Genomic DNA, 13,183 nt, shown 5'->3' on the forward strand with positions numbered 1-13,183 from the left:
TTTCGTGTGCATGCACACGAAAGCTCATACCAAGAACTAACTTAGTTGGTCTTTAAGGTGCTACTGGAAGGAATAAAGTTAGCAGACATCCCTGTTTCCCAGGGACAGCCCCCAGATTTACAGATCAGTCCCCATCAAAATCCATTGAAGTTGAAAAGTGTCCCTGGATTCATTGAAAAAAATATGGTAACCTTAGACTAACAGTAGATGGAACCAGAGCCAATGACAGGAGGAGCCACCTCCAGATTGGTTGTAACTAACAAAGCAGGCTATGGGCAGGATGAGGTTGGTGGGGGCTTCTTCCATTAGCCGTAATGGACCAGGCTCCCCTATTGTGTGTGTCACATGATTCAAAGAGGTCTGTGGAATGAAACTGGGAACAACTAAGAGATAACATGGTTGAGTCAGTTCATCCTTGGACTCTGAAATCTTCTGCCACTGTAAACCTGGTAGTCATGTTTGTGCTATGAGGCTCTTTTTAAAATAAATGTTGACTATGTCAAATATGATGGCCACTCCCCCACTTTACCTGGCCCTACACCTGTGCATGTACAAGAGTTTGTGCTGCTCTGAGATGACTACAAGAGGCAGGTAGCTCAAGAAGGTGATGCACTGAAGTTCTCACTGTTCCATAACCAGATCAGGGCTTCAACAGGATCATCAGCTTTCTTCACTGGAAAATCCCCAGAGCATTCATGAACACATCAGGTTCCACCTGTCTATTCCAGGGGGTCCACCACCCAAACAGAGGGAATTGCTTCTGCCTGTCCAAAATTTACCAGATAATGGTCTGAACATGTCAAGGGAGTGTATTGCGTGTCCCCATCCTCCATCTATCCCTCATATCATTGGGGCAAATACTACATCAAAGGTGCGTCCTGGCTGATATATTGGACAGCTTCTGCATGGCTACTGAAGTCATCCAAGGATACCTTAACATGGAGCCCATCCTGCCTCCCTCCCTTGCTCTTGCTAAGTTTTTTGATGGTGTGAGAACCGTCTTTAATGTCCTGAGAACATTGGGAAGAGGTGAAGCCCCACGCACAGCTGCCTTAATCAGTTGTGGAGGATAGTGCTGCATACCTTCTTTGATGCTGAACATTGTTTTGAGAAAGTGAGGCATTTGGAGGGGGTGGCTAATGGATGATATGCATGTTGTCTTGGAAGCCACATAGGCTATCTATAAAATTGGATAGTTTGGGCAGAGTTTCTTTGAAGCTTGTGCACAGACTAATCAGCCACAGGGCTGTGCAAATTGAGAGCCATCCAAGTTGATGCCCATCACTGCCTCTTGTTGGAGTGATTTCCATAGCTAAACTCACCTGTCACAAGATAAAGATGTTTTCTAGTAAAGGAGATGGTGCTTTTGTGAGCAATAACAACACCTGACTTCAAAACTCCAGTGTATGGGAAATGCAGCCAGAAGATAAAATTTTATCAAGGAGGTAGTGATCTAACATGGAGCCCTTCCTGCCTCTGTTCCTTCCCCCTCCCTTGCTCTTGTTAGGTCTTTTGATGGTGTGAGAACAGTCTTTAATGTCCTGAGAACATTGGGAGGATGTGAAGCCTCAGGTGCAGCTGCCTTAATCAGTTGTGGAGGATAGTGCTGCGTACCTTCTTTGATGCTGGACATTGTTTTGAGAAAGTGAGGCATTTGGAGGGGGTGGCTAATGGATGATATGCATGTTGTCTTGGAAGCAACAAAGGCTATCTATAAAATTGGACAGTTTGGGCAGAGTTTCTTTGAAGCTCATGCACAGGCTAATCAGCATCAAGGCTGTGCAAATTGAGGCTACCTGGGGGAGTCACTTTGCTGCTTCCTGAGGGCTTCCAAGTGGCAGGTTGAAGTGCATGCTTGATATGTATACATTGTTTGCTGTTTTGGAATAAAATCTTTGATCTTCTCACTCACTTGTGTATTTTGCATTACTTCTCAATCTCATTTTAAAAGAACCACTTTGCCTTTTTCAAGACACCCAGTCTAGCCTGGTGCTGTACCAAGTACCCAGGTAGGAACAGCTGGGTAAGCTCAGGCTCACCTGGCCAGGTATTGGTAATGGGAGCCAGATCAGCCCTTTGGTCTTGATAATAAGGAAGGATGGCTGCATTATGGACTGATCTGGCATTCAGTTACAGCTCCACCAAACCAGAATTGGTTGATGCTCATCACTGCCTCTTGTTGGAGTCATTTCCATAGCTTAACTATGTGCTGCATGGATACATTATTTCTTTTATCTGTCCGGAATCGTCCAATACTCAACTTCCATAGATGCACCTGAGTTATATGGGGGGGGGGATTCTCTGTGTTCTGCACACTGTACATAATTTTATGCATACTTTTAGATTTAAGTCAGCTTCCGGACACTTTCCAATAAAACCGCTCATGTAATTTGGTATTCCAAAAATCAAAGAGAACTTCAAAATGTGGAAGCATCTATTGAAAGCAAAGACAGATTTTTCCAGCGAACCCAACTCCTCTGCTCAGTGCTCACAAATCAGACCAGGAACCCAGGGATTCCAATGGTGAATTTTTCGCATGTCACTTGCTTTGATGCTGGTGGGATGGGGTAGCATGCCTGGAAATCTGTTTCATTACTGACAAGCTTAATTCATTTCTCTCAGTTCCTTTCTTTTCCCTAAAAAAGAAAAAAGGGGGGGAAAAAGAGGGCGGGGGAATTACATTTCTACAAAACCAATGTCTGCCATGCTGCCTGTAATCCGCATTAGCGTAAATCCAAATTAAAAGGCTTCCGAAAGCTATGACTAATCCGATCCAGCCTCTGCAGAGTGATGGGCTACTGCTAGTTGTCACTGCGCTGGGAGGAAGGTGGACAGGTTTATTCGCACCACACTGATGGATAAATACAGGACAGAAGTGAGGTGTTTGTGTTGGGGGGGGGGCGAGGGTGCGGATGGGGTCAGATGGGTTGCCCAGAATTGTCAATTGCAGGATAAGGAATTAGAACCTCTGTACACCTGGCAGCTTCCAGCCTTGGCTGATTTTTTGTAACACGGGTGGGCGCTCTTTTCCCTCTCCCTCTCCTTTTATCTCATCTCTCCTCACCCACAGTTGCTGAGGCACCATGTAATCGGGTGAAATTGAAACACATGTCTAGACGCTTAAAAAAAACACACCGCACGCACGCACGCGCGTACACACACACACAACCTCAGCCATAGCCCACTCTCGAAGTGATTTGCATCCGTGAACAATGAAAAATGATTTTTTTCCTCGTCAGCAAAACTCCCTCCCTCGACCGGCTCCGCGGAGCCGGGAGGTGGTAAGTTTACACATAATTAGCAGGGGAAAAAGCACCGTCCCACTTACCCGTTGTGATGAGTCTTCCCTTGGCAAGGCGACAGGTGATATGCCTGAGAGAAGACACAGCTGGGCAAACGACGCACAAACAAGCCGCAGCTTTGCCTAGGTTGCTGAAGGGGCTTCCCGCTCCAGATGTTGTTTCTTTTTACACATCCAGATTCCCGTCCTCCCGTAAAAATAATGCTGGCACCAGGCCTGATCCGACGCCGGTAGCGCAGTTTCTCATTCACATAACATCACGGGGGGGGGGGGGAGGAGGGCGGGGGAGAAGTTCGATTCAGTTCACATTTAAAGGTGACTGTCAAATCCACGCTTTCCAAAACAACGTGAGAAACAAAGCCGTTCTTCGAAATTTCCACTTTTCTGAATTGGCGATACAGTTCTCCAGCCAAACAATGTTTACAAAAATGAATCTGTTAGGGGAAGGTGTGCGTAAAAATAAATTCCGCTATAGAAATAACACAAAAATGCTTTACATTAGGGGAAAATGGGCTTGCAAAAAACGGGTGCATTCGTCAAAGCTGCATGGATGTAAGCATTGATTTGGAGAAAACTTTCACTAAAATGCTGGTGAAATTTTATGAGGACTTTTATTTAAAAATAAATTCAAATTGCTACAGAAATGTGGAGACCTGAATTTAAATTTCAAAAAAAATTGAAATTGAAGGAAAGAAAATGGATAGATTTGTAAAATGCGTATATACTTCCATTCCTAGCAAAAGAAGAGGTCTTGATTTATTTCTGTTTGATTTATTGGTTTACTGAATTTATATCACACCTTTCCTCCCCAAGGAGTGCAGGAAGGCAAACAGATATACAATATTAAAACAAAAACAAAAGCATTCCAAAGATTGACCATGGAATCATGCAGGATGCAACAAGGTTATCTGGGGTAAGCAAATATGCCGGTTTCTACTTATTTCCCATTTTCCTATTCTTAAGTTTAGTTCGCCACATTTCCACAAAAGTTCATTTTTCAAAGGTGAAAAAATAATCAGTATTTTAGTGCAAATTTCTCTAAATAAATCCATTTTTATATGCAATTTTGCCTAATATACACACTTTATCAGAGCTTGCCCACAGTGCTGTGTGCAATTCTGTTTCTCACATATGAACATAGCAAGCTGCCTTAAACCACTGGTCCATCTAGCTCAGTATTGTCTACACTGTCTGGCAGCAGCTCTCCAGGAATTCAGGTGGGCCCCTACCTGGATATACCAGAGATTGAACCTGGGGCCTTCTGCATGCAAGGCAAGCTTCTTCACTTCCCAAACAGGAACATAGGAAGTTGCCTTATATGGAGTCAGGACGTTGATCCATCTAGTTCAGTATTATCTACACAGGGTGGGTTAACAATCAATCTCTCTCCCCAGAGAACTCTGGGAACTGTAGCTCTGAAAAGGGGAATAGGCCCAACTCTATGGGGCCCTGGTCCCTCTCTGGTAGCCACCTCCCCCATAGCCAGACACTGCCCTCTTTTCCAGGCTTGCCTCCTGAATTTCAGCGCCATTTCCAAGTGCAACTGGGGAGAGGTAGGCAAGCAGGCAGGAAGGCTGGTGGGAGAGGCAAGTGAGTTGAAGAAGAAGAGGAGTTTGGATTTGATATCCCGCTTTATCACTACCCGAAGGAGTCTCAAAGCGGCTAACATTCTCCTTTCCCTTCCCCCCCACAGCAAACACTCTGTGAGGTGAGTGAGGCTGAGAGACTTCAGAGAAGTGTGACTAGCCCAAGGTCACCCAGCAGCTGCATGTGGAGGAGCGGGGAAGTGAACCCAGTTCACCAGATTACAAGTCCACTGCTCTTAACCACTACACCACGCTGGGTGGGCTGGGGTGAGAGTTGGGCAAGCGGGCAGAAACTTCTTGTGGGTGGGAGGCAAGTGGGCGGGGGAGGAAGGGGAGGCCCTCAACTAGTTGCATGCAGCAGACGAAGGTGCACTCTGCAGAAGTGCAGGGAGGTAAGGAGAAATATGGACAGGTGGGTCTCCCCCCCCCCAATATTTTGTTCAAGTTGGCACCTATATCTACTAACAAATTTCAGCACCAGAATTTTTTTGGGGGGGTTCGGGGGGGAGTGTTGATACTAATGCTTTAAATGTATAGTGCAGATGGGTCCGTAAGTTTACCACTTATGAGAATGAAGACAATATGTAACAGTGGAAGTGTGTGAGTGTGTGTGTGTGTGTGTGTGTGTGTCCTCCTGCAGTGATCTCCAGTGCAACCAAAAGCGTGTTCCAAGTAAACAAAAGTTCCTTTTTCTAATCTATAACACACTGGAGGAACCACAAATGTATTTCCCACTCCTGAATTCCCCTGGGCTACTGATAATCATGTAATGTATTTACAACAAAGGGGTGGGGGTGGGGAAAGACAAATGTTTCCAAAAAAATAAAAGAGGCACTAGGTGTCTGACGAATCTACTTTAAGAGAACTGCTGGGGCAGCTTTTGGATAATTTTAAGGGCGGGGAAGATCCAGGGGAGGGGAGCTTGCATAACTTGCACATGGGGGGGGGGAATCACACTTTTTTGGTGGGAGGCTGGCCGAATGCTTCACATGCTCACAGCAAGTGCCGTGGGGTAACTGATCTTATCTGGCTGGAGCAGGATGGGTGAAAAATGAGCTCCCCCCGCAGGTGTCCCAGTGAGTCATGGGTAATCTTGGGAGAGAACCTAGGCACCGTGCTTCTTGTTTCTTTGACTCAGGAGAGCTGAGCTACCTCCTTCACCTGAGAATGTGCCCTGGAGCATCCTTGCCTTGCAATCTATCTCAGCAACAATTGTTCACACAGAGAGCAAAACTCTCAAAGCTGGCCGTCCCACAGATAACCTCTTTCTCTTCCTGCTTCCTCCCACCCCCACCCCCCGCCGGCTGCAGCAGTCACATGTTGGCATCACTACACAGGTACACCCACAGCTTATCTTTAAAGCACTCTTCTACCACCCTAATAGTCATTGAGAATTCTGGAGCTGTAGTCCATAGAATCATAGAATTGGAAGAGAGAATTGGAAGGCTCATCTTGTTCAACCCCTGCAAGGCAGGAATAACACCTAAAGCATCCCTGACAGATGCCCATCCAAGCTCTCTTGAAAACCTCCAGTGAAGGAGAGTCCACCACCTTCCAAGGGAGTCCGTTCCACTGTTGAACAGATACAGTGGTACCTCAGGATGTGAACAGGATGCATTCCAGAGCACTGTCCGCATCCTGAAGAGAATGCAACCTGCATCCATGCGTCTGCATGTGCATGGGTCGCGATTCGCCGCTTCCGCGCATGTGCATGACGTCATTTTTACCATCTGCGCATGCGCGAGTGGCGAAACCCGGAAGTAACGTGCTCCATTACTTCCGGGTCACCGAGGAGCGCAACCCGAAAGCGCTCAACCTGAAGCGCATTCAACCCAAGGTATGACTGTATTGCCATCAGAAAGTTATTCCTGTTGTTTAGTTGGAATCTCCCTTTTTTGTAATTTGAATCAATTGGTAGGGTCTTACCCTCTGAAGCAGCCAAAAACAAGCTTTCGCCATCTTCCATTTAACAGCCCTTCATATATTTTAAAATTGCTGTCATATCACCTCTCAGCCTTTTCTTCTCTAAGCTAAACATACCCAGCTCCCTCAACTGTTCCTCATAAAGTTTGGTTTGCAGACCCTTTTTCATCTTGGTTTTTGTCTTCTGCACATATTATAGCTTGTCAATATCCTTCATAAACTGTCATGCCAGAACCAGACACAGTACTCAAGGTGAGGTCTGACCAAGGCAGAATAGGGTAGCACTATTATTTCCCTAGGGGACACGGGTGGCGCTGTGGGTAAAACCTCAGTGCCTAGGACTTGCCGATCGCATGGTCGGCGGTTCGAATCCCCGCGGCGGGGTGCGCTCCCGTCGCTCAGTCCCAGCGCCTGCCAACCTAGCAGTTCGAAAGCACCGCTGGGTGCAAGTAGATAAATAGGGACCACTTACCAGCGGGAAGGTAAACGGCGTTCCGTGTGCTGTGCTGGCTCGCCAGATGCAGCTTGTCACGCTGGCCACGTGACCCGGAAGTGTCTGCGGACAGCGCTGGCTCCCGGCCTATAGAGTGAGATGAGCACACAACCCTAGAGTCTGTCAAGACTGGCCCGTATGGGCAGGGGTACCTTTACCGTTACCTATTATTTCCCTTGGTCTGGACACTATACTTTTGTTGATGCAACCTAGAATAGCATTCGGTTTTTTGTTTTTTTTATGCTGCTGCATCACACTGCTGACTCATGTCAGGGGTGCCAACATGAATAAAATCGTAATTGATTACATGATGTGGTGCACACATACCATTTGAATGGCAATGCCCATCAACCTGTGGTGTGTGACCACCTCAAATATTTTATTGGGGGGCAAAGACCCCTCAGCCCCTAGGAGTTGGCTCCTATGACTCATGTTAAGCTTGTGGTTCATTAAGACCCTCCCCCAATTCTTTTCACATGTACTGCTGCCAAGCCAGGCATCCCCCATCCTATATTTGTGCATCTGATTATTCCTGCCTAGGTGTATAACTTTACATTTGATCTTAATGAAATTTATTTTGTTAGTTGGGGCCCAGTTCTCCAATCTGTTAAGGTCATCTTGAAAGTTAATTAAGGATGATGAAGGTCAGGACCCTTAACAAACTATAATTTAAAGGATATTTTTTTTGGTGGGTGGAGGGAAGAAATAACTGTTAAACCACTATACTACGCTGCCCAGTTTGCATCACTGCCTGGACCTTGGCATAATATGGATGTGCTTTTTCTAAGATAAGCCCTCCTCCCCTGCTTGAGCAATGTTGCTCCTTTGAATGTTTGAATGTGAACCTGCCAATATGCCACAAGTGTCTCTGAGGCAGGAAAGAATTCATAGAATCATAGAACTGTAGAGTTGGAAAGGGACCCCAGGGGTCATCTAGTCCTGCCCCCTGCAATGCAGGAATCTCAACAAAAGCATCCATGACAGATGGCCATCCAACCTCTGCTTAAAAACCTGCAAAGGAGAGGCCACCACTACTTGTGGGAGTCCGTTCCACTGTTGAATGACTATTACCATCAGAAAGTTACCGTATGTAGAAATCCTACCCCTCCAGAGCAGAGGAAAACCAGCTTGCTCCATCATCCATGTGACAGCCCTTTAGATATTTCAAGATAATATAATAATTTATTATTTATACCCCGCCCATCTGGCTGAGTTTCCCCAGCCACTCTGGGCAGCTCCCAATCAAGTGTTAAAAACAGTACAGCATTAAATATTAAAAACTTCCCTGAACAGGGATGCCTTCAGATGTCTTTTAAAGATAGGATAGCTGCTTATTTCCTTCACATTTGAAGGGAGGGTGTTCCACAGGGTGGGCGCCACTACCGAGAAGGCCCTCTGCCTGGTTCCCTGTAACCTCACTTCTCGCAATGAGGGAACCGCCAGAAAGCCCTTGGCGTTGGACCTCAGTGTCTGGGCTGAACGATGGGGGTGGAGACGCTCCTTCAGGTATACAGGACCTAGATCTTCCCAGTCTCCTTTTTTCCAGGCTAAACATACCCAACTCTGAACAAAATTTAAAAATTCCTTCCAGTAGCACCTATACCCAACTCCCTCAGCCATTCCTCATAAGGCTTGTTTTCCAGACTCTTGTTCATCTTGGTCATTCTCCTCTGCACATGTTCCAGCTTGTCAACATCCTTCTTAAATTGTGGCACCCAGAACTGGACACAGAACTCCAAGTACGCTCTGACCAAGGCAGAACAGAGCTGTACTATTACTTCCCTTGATTAGAACACACTACTTTTGTTGAAGTAACATAGAATAGCATTCACTTTTTTTTTTTTTTGCTGCTGCTTGTGTTAAGCTTGTGGGTCTAATAAGACCCCTAGACCCCTTTCACATGCTTTTCAAAAGGGTATTAAAGTGACAAGAACGCCAAGTTTCTGAGCTTTTTTCTTGCAACGGAGCAGTCTTGCTAGATGTACATTTCTGTGATCCCCTAGAGCAAAGTTGCAGCATTCAGCAACAGCAGAAATGCAAACATCCCCAACACATTTTGTGTTTGTCTTGAAGGAACACCTAGTGGCCCCACCTAATCTCACCTCCCCATCGTGTCAGAAGATGCAGATAGTGCTGGAGACTGTCTCTGCCTACGAGGCCTTGCAAGCTACACTGATCAGAGCACGGATAATGACAGAGAAAGTGCTCGCTTTATGCTTTTCCACCCTGTAGCTCCCTGCTTCTTTTGCAAACCACCCTTTCCCCAAAAGAAGGGTGATTCTTTTCAAACTATGTAAATCAGTGCATAATTAATGTGATGGTTTTGATGATCCTGCATAAGGTTATCTTTCCACTCGTTTGTCTGGAGTTACCTTTTGTATGCGGCATTCCTGGACCAGCTGCAGTTGCAGAGCAGGCAACTGTGTGTGTGTGTACAGCTGAACTGAACATGCTTTTTGCTCATCAAGTGCTGCTAGATGCATAGTTATTGAGGAGAATGCTCTGGAGACAGAGAACAGTCATGTACCTATTCTGGCAGAAGTCGAGACAGCCATGGTTTCTCTTGTCTATTGTGTCTCCTGTCTCCAGCTCATTCTTCTGCTTCCTTTGTGGTGCATCTCTTGCCCTGATGAGTTATGGAGCCAGTGTGGTGTAGTGGTTAAGAGCGGTAGTCTCGTAATCTAGGGAACCAGGTTCGCGTCTCCGCTCCTCCACATGCAGCTGCTGGGTGACCCTGGGCTAGTCACACTTCTTTGAAGTCTCTCAGCCTCACTCACTTCACAGAGTGTTTGTTGTGGGGGAGGAAGGGAAAGGAGAATGTTAGCCGCTTTGAGACACCTTTGGGTAGTGATAAAGCGGGATATCAAATCCAAACTCTTCTTCTTCTTCTTATGGCAGGCTAGGATGCTGCCTACCGGAACATAACTTGCTCTTTGCTACTGATTTCTGGATTGTTTCTGACATCTTTCAGTCTTGACTGCTCTTCAGTCTAGATTTCTGCCTTTGCTCTTGCCTTCTCCCTTATCCTTCAGTGTTGACTTGACCTTCAGTCCAGACTTCTAGTTTTCTTCTTTCTTCTGCCTTGCAGATTAATGTGCAAATGGGATAGATTTATTAATGGATGCCTGTGAAACTGACATGGGGTAGAAAAGAACTGATCTGTCAGTATCTACCAATGATTGAGGCACATCCCCAGAGGGTGAGACTTTTAGGTTTTCAGAGTTCAGAGGGCACCTGTCTTGGGTCATCAGTTAAACAATCCACAAATTTTACAAACAGTTCATCTTTTTCTAAAGCTGGTAACACTGACAAGTTGCATGTAAATTTACATCCCCATTCAATGAATGCCTGTCTAATATCAAGGGGCAGGGAGTTTCAAAGTTCAGAGACCACCACCCTAAAGGCATGGCTCCTGACAAATGCAGAATAGCCATTGTCTGGCAAGCTCTGCAGACTGAAATGATTGAATCTGCACATATGGGGTTAGACAATAATAAATATGTAATTCCTGTACACCTCTATGCCCACCCTTGTGAACCAAAATCATTTCTTTGGAGGGAGGGTATTATTTTGTTGTTTTTTAAAACAACAACAACAACAACAAAGCCTCCCTGCACTTACTAAACAAGTGTTGCACAAGAAATGTCAAAAACCAATTGCTTGTGCCTCCCAGCAGTAGGCTCTAATTAACTTGCTTTCATGTCTTGGAGCAGAGTGTACCATTTACCTCCAAAAGAACACCAAATCTCTTCCATCGCCAGTTGCTCGTCTGTCTCAATGTGTGACATGCCTCTGCAGTTGATGAAGGGGGGATGTGGGGTGGAGGAAAGGTGTTGATGATGATGGCAATGGCTGATATAGAACATACATCAAAGCAGCTAAGGGTTGCCTCCAGAATGTCAGCATTTTGCAGGAGGGATCCAGGCTGACAGCATAAATTCAGATTGGCACCAATCAAAGCCCACTGGCATCTTGGCACAACAATGCCATCTCTCTGCTCCAGGCACTGGCAGGGGTTGCTACGCTGGTGGGTTAGGACCAGGGTTCAAATCCCCATTCAGGAAGCTCACTTGGTGACCTTGGGCCAGCCACTCACACTCTCAGCTTAACCTACCTCGAAGGGTTGTTGTGGCACTAAATTGGGAAACAGAACTGTATTAGCCAGCTTGAGCGCCATGAAAGCTATAATGTACAACAGAATTTGCAATATAATAAAAACAAACAGGTCATCAGGGGAGGTTCTAAGATTGGCACATGGTGAGCATAAGAACAAAAGAGCCTGCTGGATCAGGCCAATGGCCTATCCAGCATCCTGTTCTCACAGTGGCTAACCAGATGCCTGTGGGAAACACACAAGCAGGATTTGATCACAAGAACACCCTCCCCCTATGGTTTCCATCAGCTGGTATTCAGAAGCATTGCTGCTTCCAACTGTGGAGGCAGAGAATAGCCATCATGGCTTTGCTGTTGTTGTTTAGTCGTTTAGTCGTGTCCGACTCTTCGTGACCCCATGGACCAGAGCACGCCAGGCACTCCTGTCTTCCACTGCCTCCCGCAGTTTGGTCAAACTCATGCTGGTAGCTTCGATAACACTGTCCAACCATCTCGTCCTCTGTTGTCCCCTTCTCCTTGTGCCCTCCATCTTTCCCAACATCAGGGTCTTTTCCAGGGAGTCTTCTCTTCTCATGAGGTGGCCAAAGTATTGGAGCCTCAGCTTCACAATCTGTCCTTCCAGTGAGCACTCAGGGCTGATTTCCTTCAGAATGGAGAGGTGTGATCTTTTTGCAGTCCATGGGACTCTCAAGAGTCTCCTCCAGCACCAGAATTCAAAAGCATCAATTCTTCGGCGATCAGCCTTCTTTATGGTCCAGCTCTCACTTCCATACATCACTACTGGGAAAACCATAGCTTGAACTATACGGACCTTCATTGGCAAGGTGATGTCTCTGCTTTTTAAGATGCTGTCTAGGTTTGTCATTGCTTTTCTCCCAAGAAGCAGGCGTCTTTTAATTTCGTGACTGCTGTCACCATTTGCAGTGATCATGGAGCCCAAGAAAGTAAAATCTCTCACTGCCTAGTAGCCATTAATAGCCTGCTTCTTCATGAATTTGTCTAATTCTCTTTCAAAGTCATCTAGGTTGGTAGCCATCACTACCCCCCTTGGGAGCAAGTTCCATAGTTTAACTATGTGCTGCGTTCAGAAGTCATTTCTTTTCTCTTTCCTGGATCTCCCAACCCTCAGCTTCATTGGATGTCCATAAAATCTAGTGTTACATATGGAAGAGGAGAAAAACATTTCTTTCTCCACTTTCTCCATGCCATACAGTTAATTTTATAAACTTCTATCCTTTTACTCACCTTTTCTCTAAACTAAAAAGTCCCTTTCTTCATAGGGAGTCACCCTTTATCATTTTGTTTGACCTTTTCTGAACCTTTTCCAACTCTACAATATTGTTTTTGAGGTGGGGTTACAGGAAGTGTACACAACAGTTGGAAAGGAAAACTCCACTATTGTTACCCCCTATAGAGACTATAGACCCCCTATAGGGACGCGGGTGGTGCTGTGGTCTAAACCACAGAGCCTAGGGCTTGCCGATCGGAAGGTCAGCGATTCAAATCCCCACAACAGGCTGAGCTCCCATTGCTCGGTCCCTGCTCCTGCCAACCTAGCAGTTTGAAAGCACGTCAAAGTGCAAGTAGATAAATAGGTGCTGCTCCGGCAGGAAGGTAAACGGCGTTTCCGTGCGCTGCTTTGTTTCGCCAGAAGCGGCTTAGTCATGCTGGCCACATGACCCAGAAGCTGTATGCTGGCTCCCTCGCCCAGTAAAGCGAGATGAGCGCCACAACCCCAGAGTCGACCGCGACTGGACCTAACGGTCA

General features: G+C 46.1%; 1 long non-coding RNA gene across 1 annotated transcript; it reads right to left on the minus strand.

Annotated features, from left to right (window-relative positions):
• Positions 1 to 2,416: 2,416 nt before the first annotated feature.
• Positions 2,417 to 3,551, minus strand: LOC308579366. Its single transcript, XR_014004449.1, has 2 exons — positions 3,329 to 3,551; positions 2,417 to 2,636 (listed from the first exon to the last, which is right to left on the minus strand). It is a non-coding gene; the product is annotated as an uncharacterized lncRNA (long non-coding RNA).
• Positions 3,552 to 13,183: the final 9,632 nt, after the last annotated feature.

The sequence above is a fragment of the Podarcis bocagei genome (genome assembly GCF_964188305.1).
Source record: "Podarcis bocagei genome assembly, chromosome: Z".
NCBI classification, from domain to species: domain Eukaryota; kingdom Metazoa; phylum Chordata; class Lepidosauria; order Squamata; family Lacertidae; genus Podarcis; species Podarcis bocagei.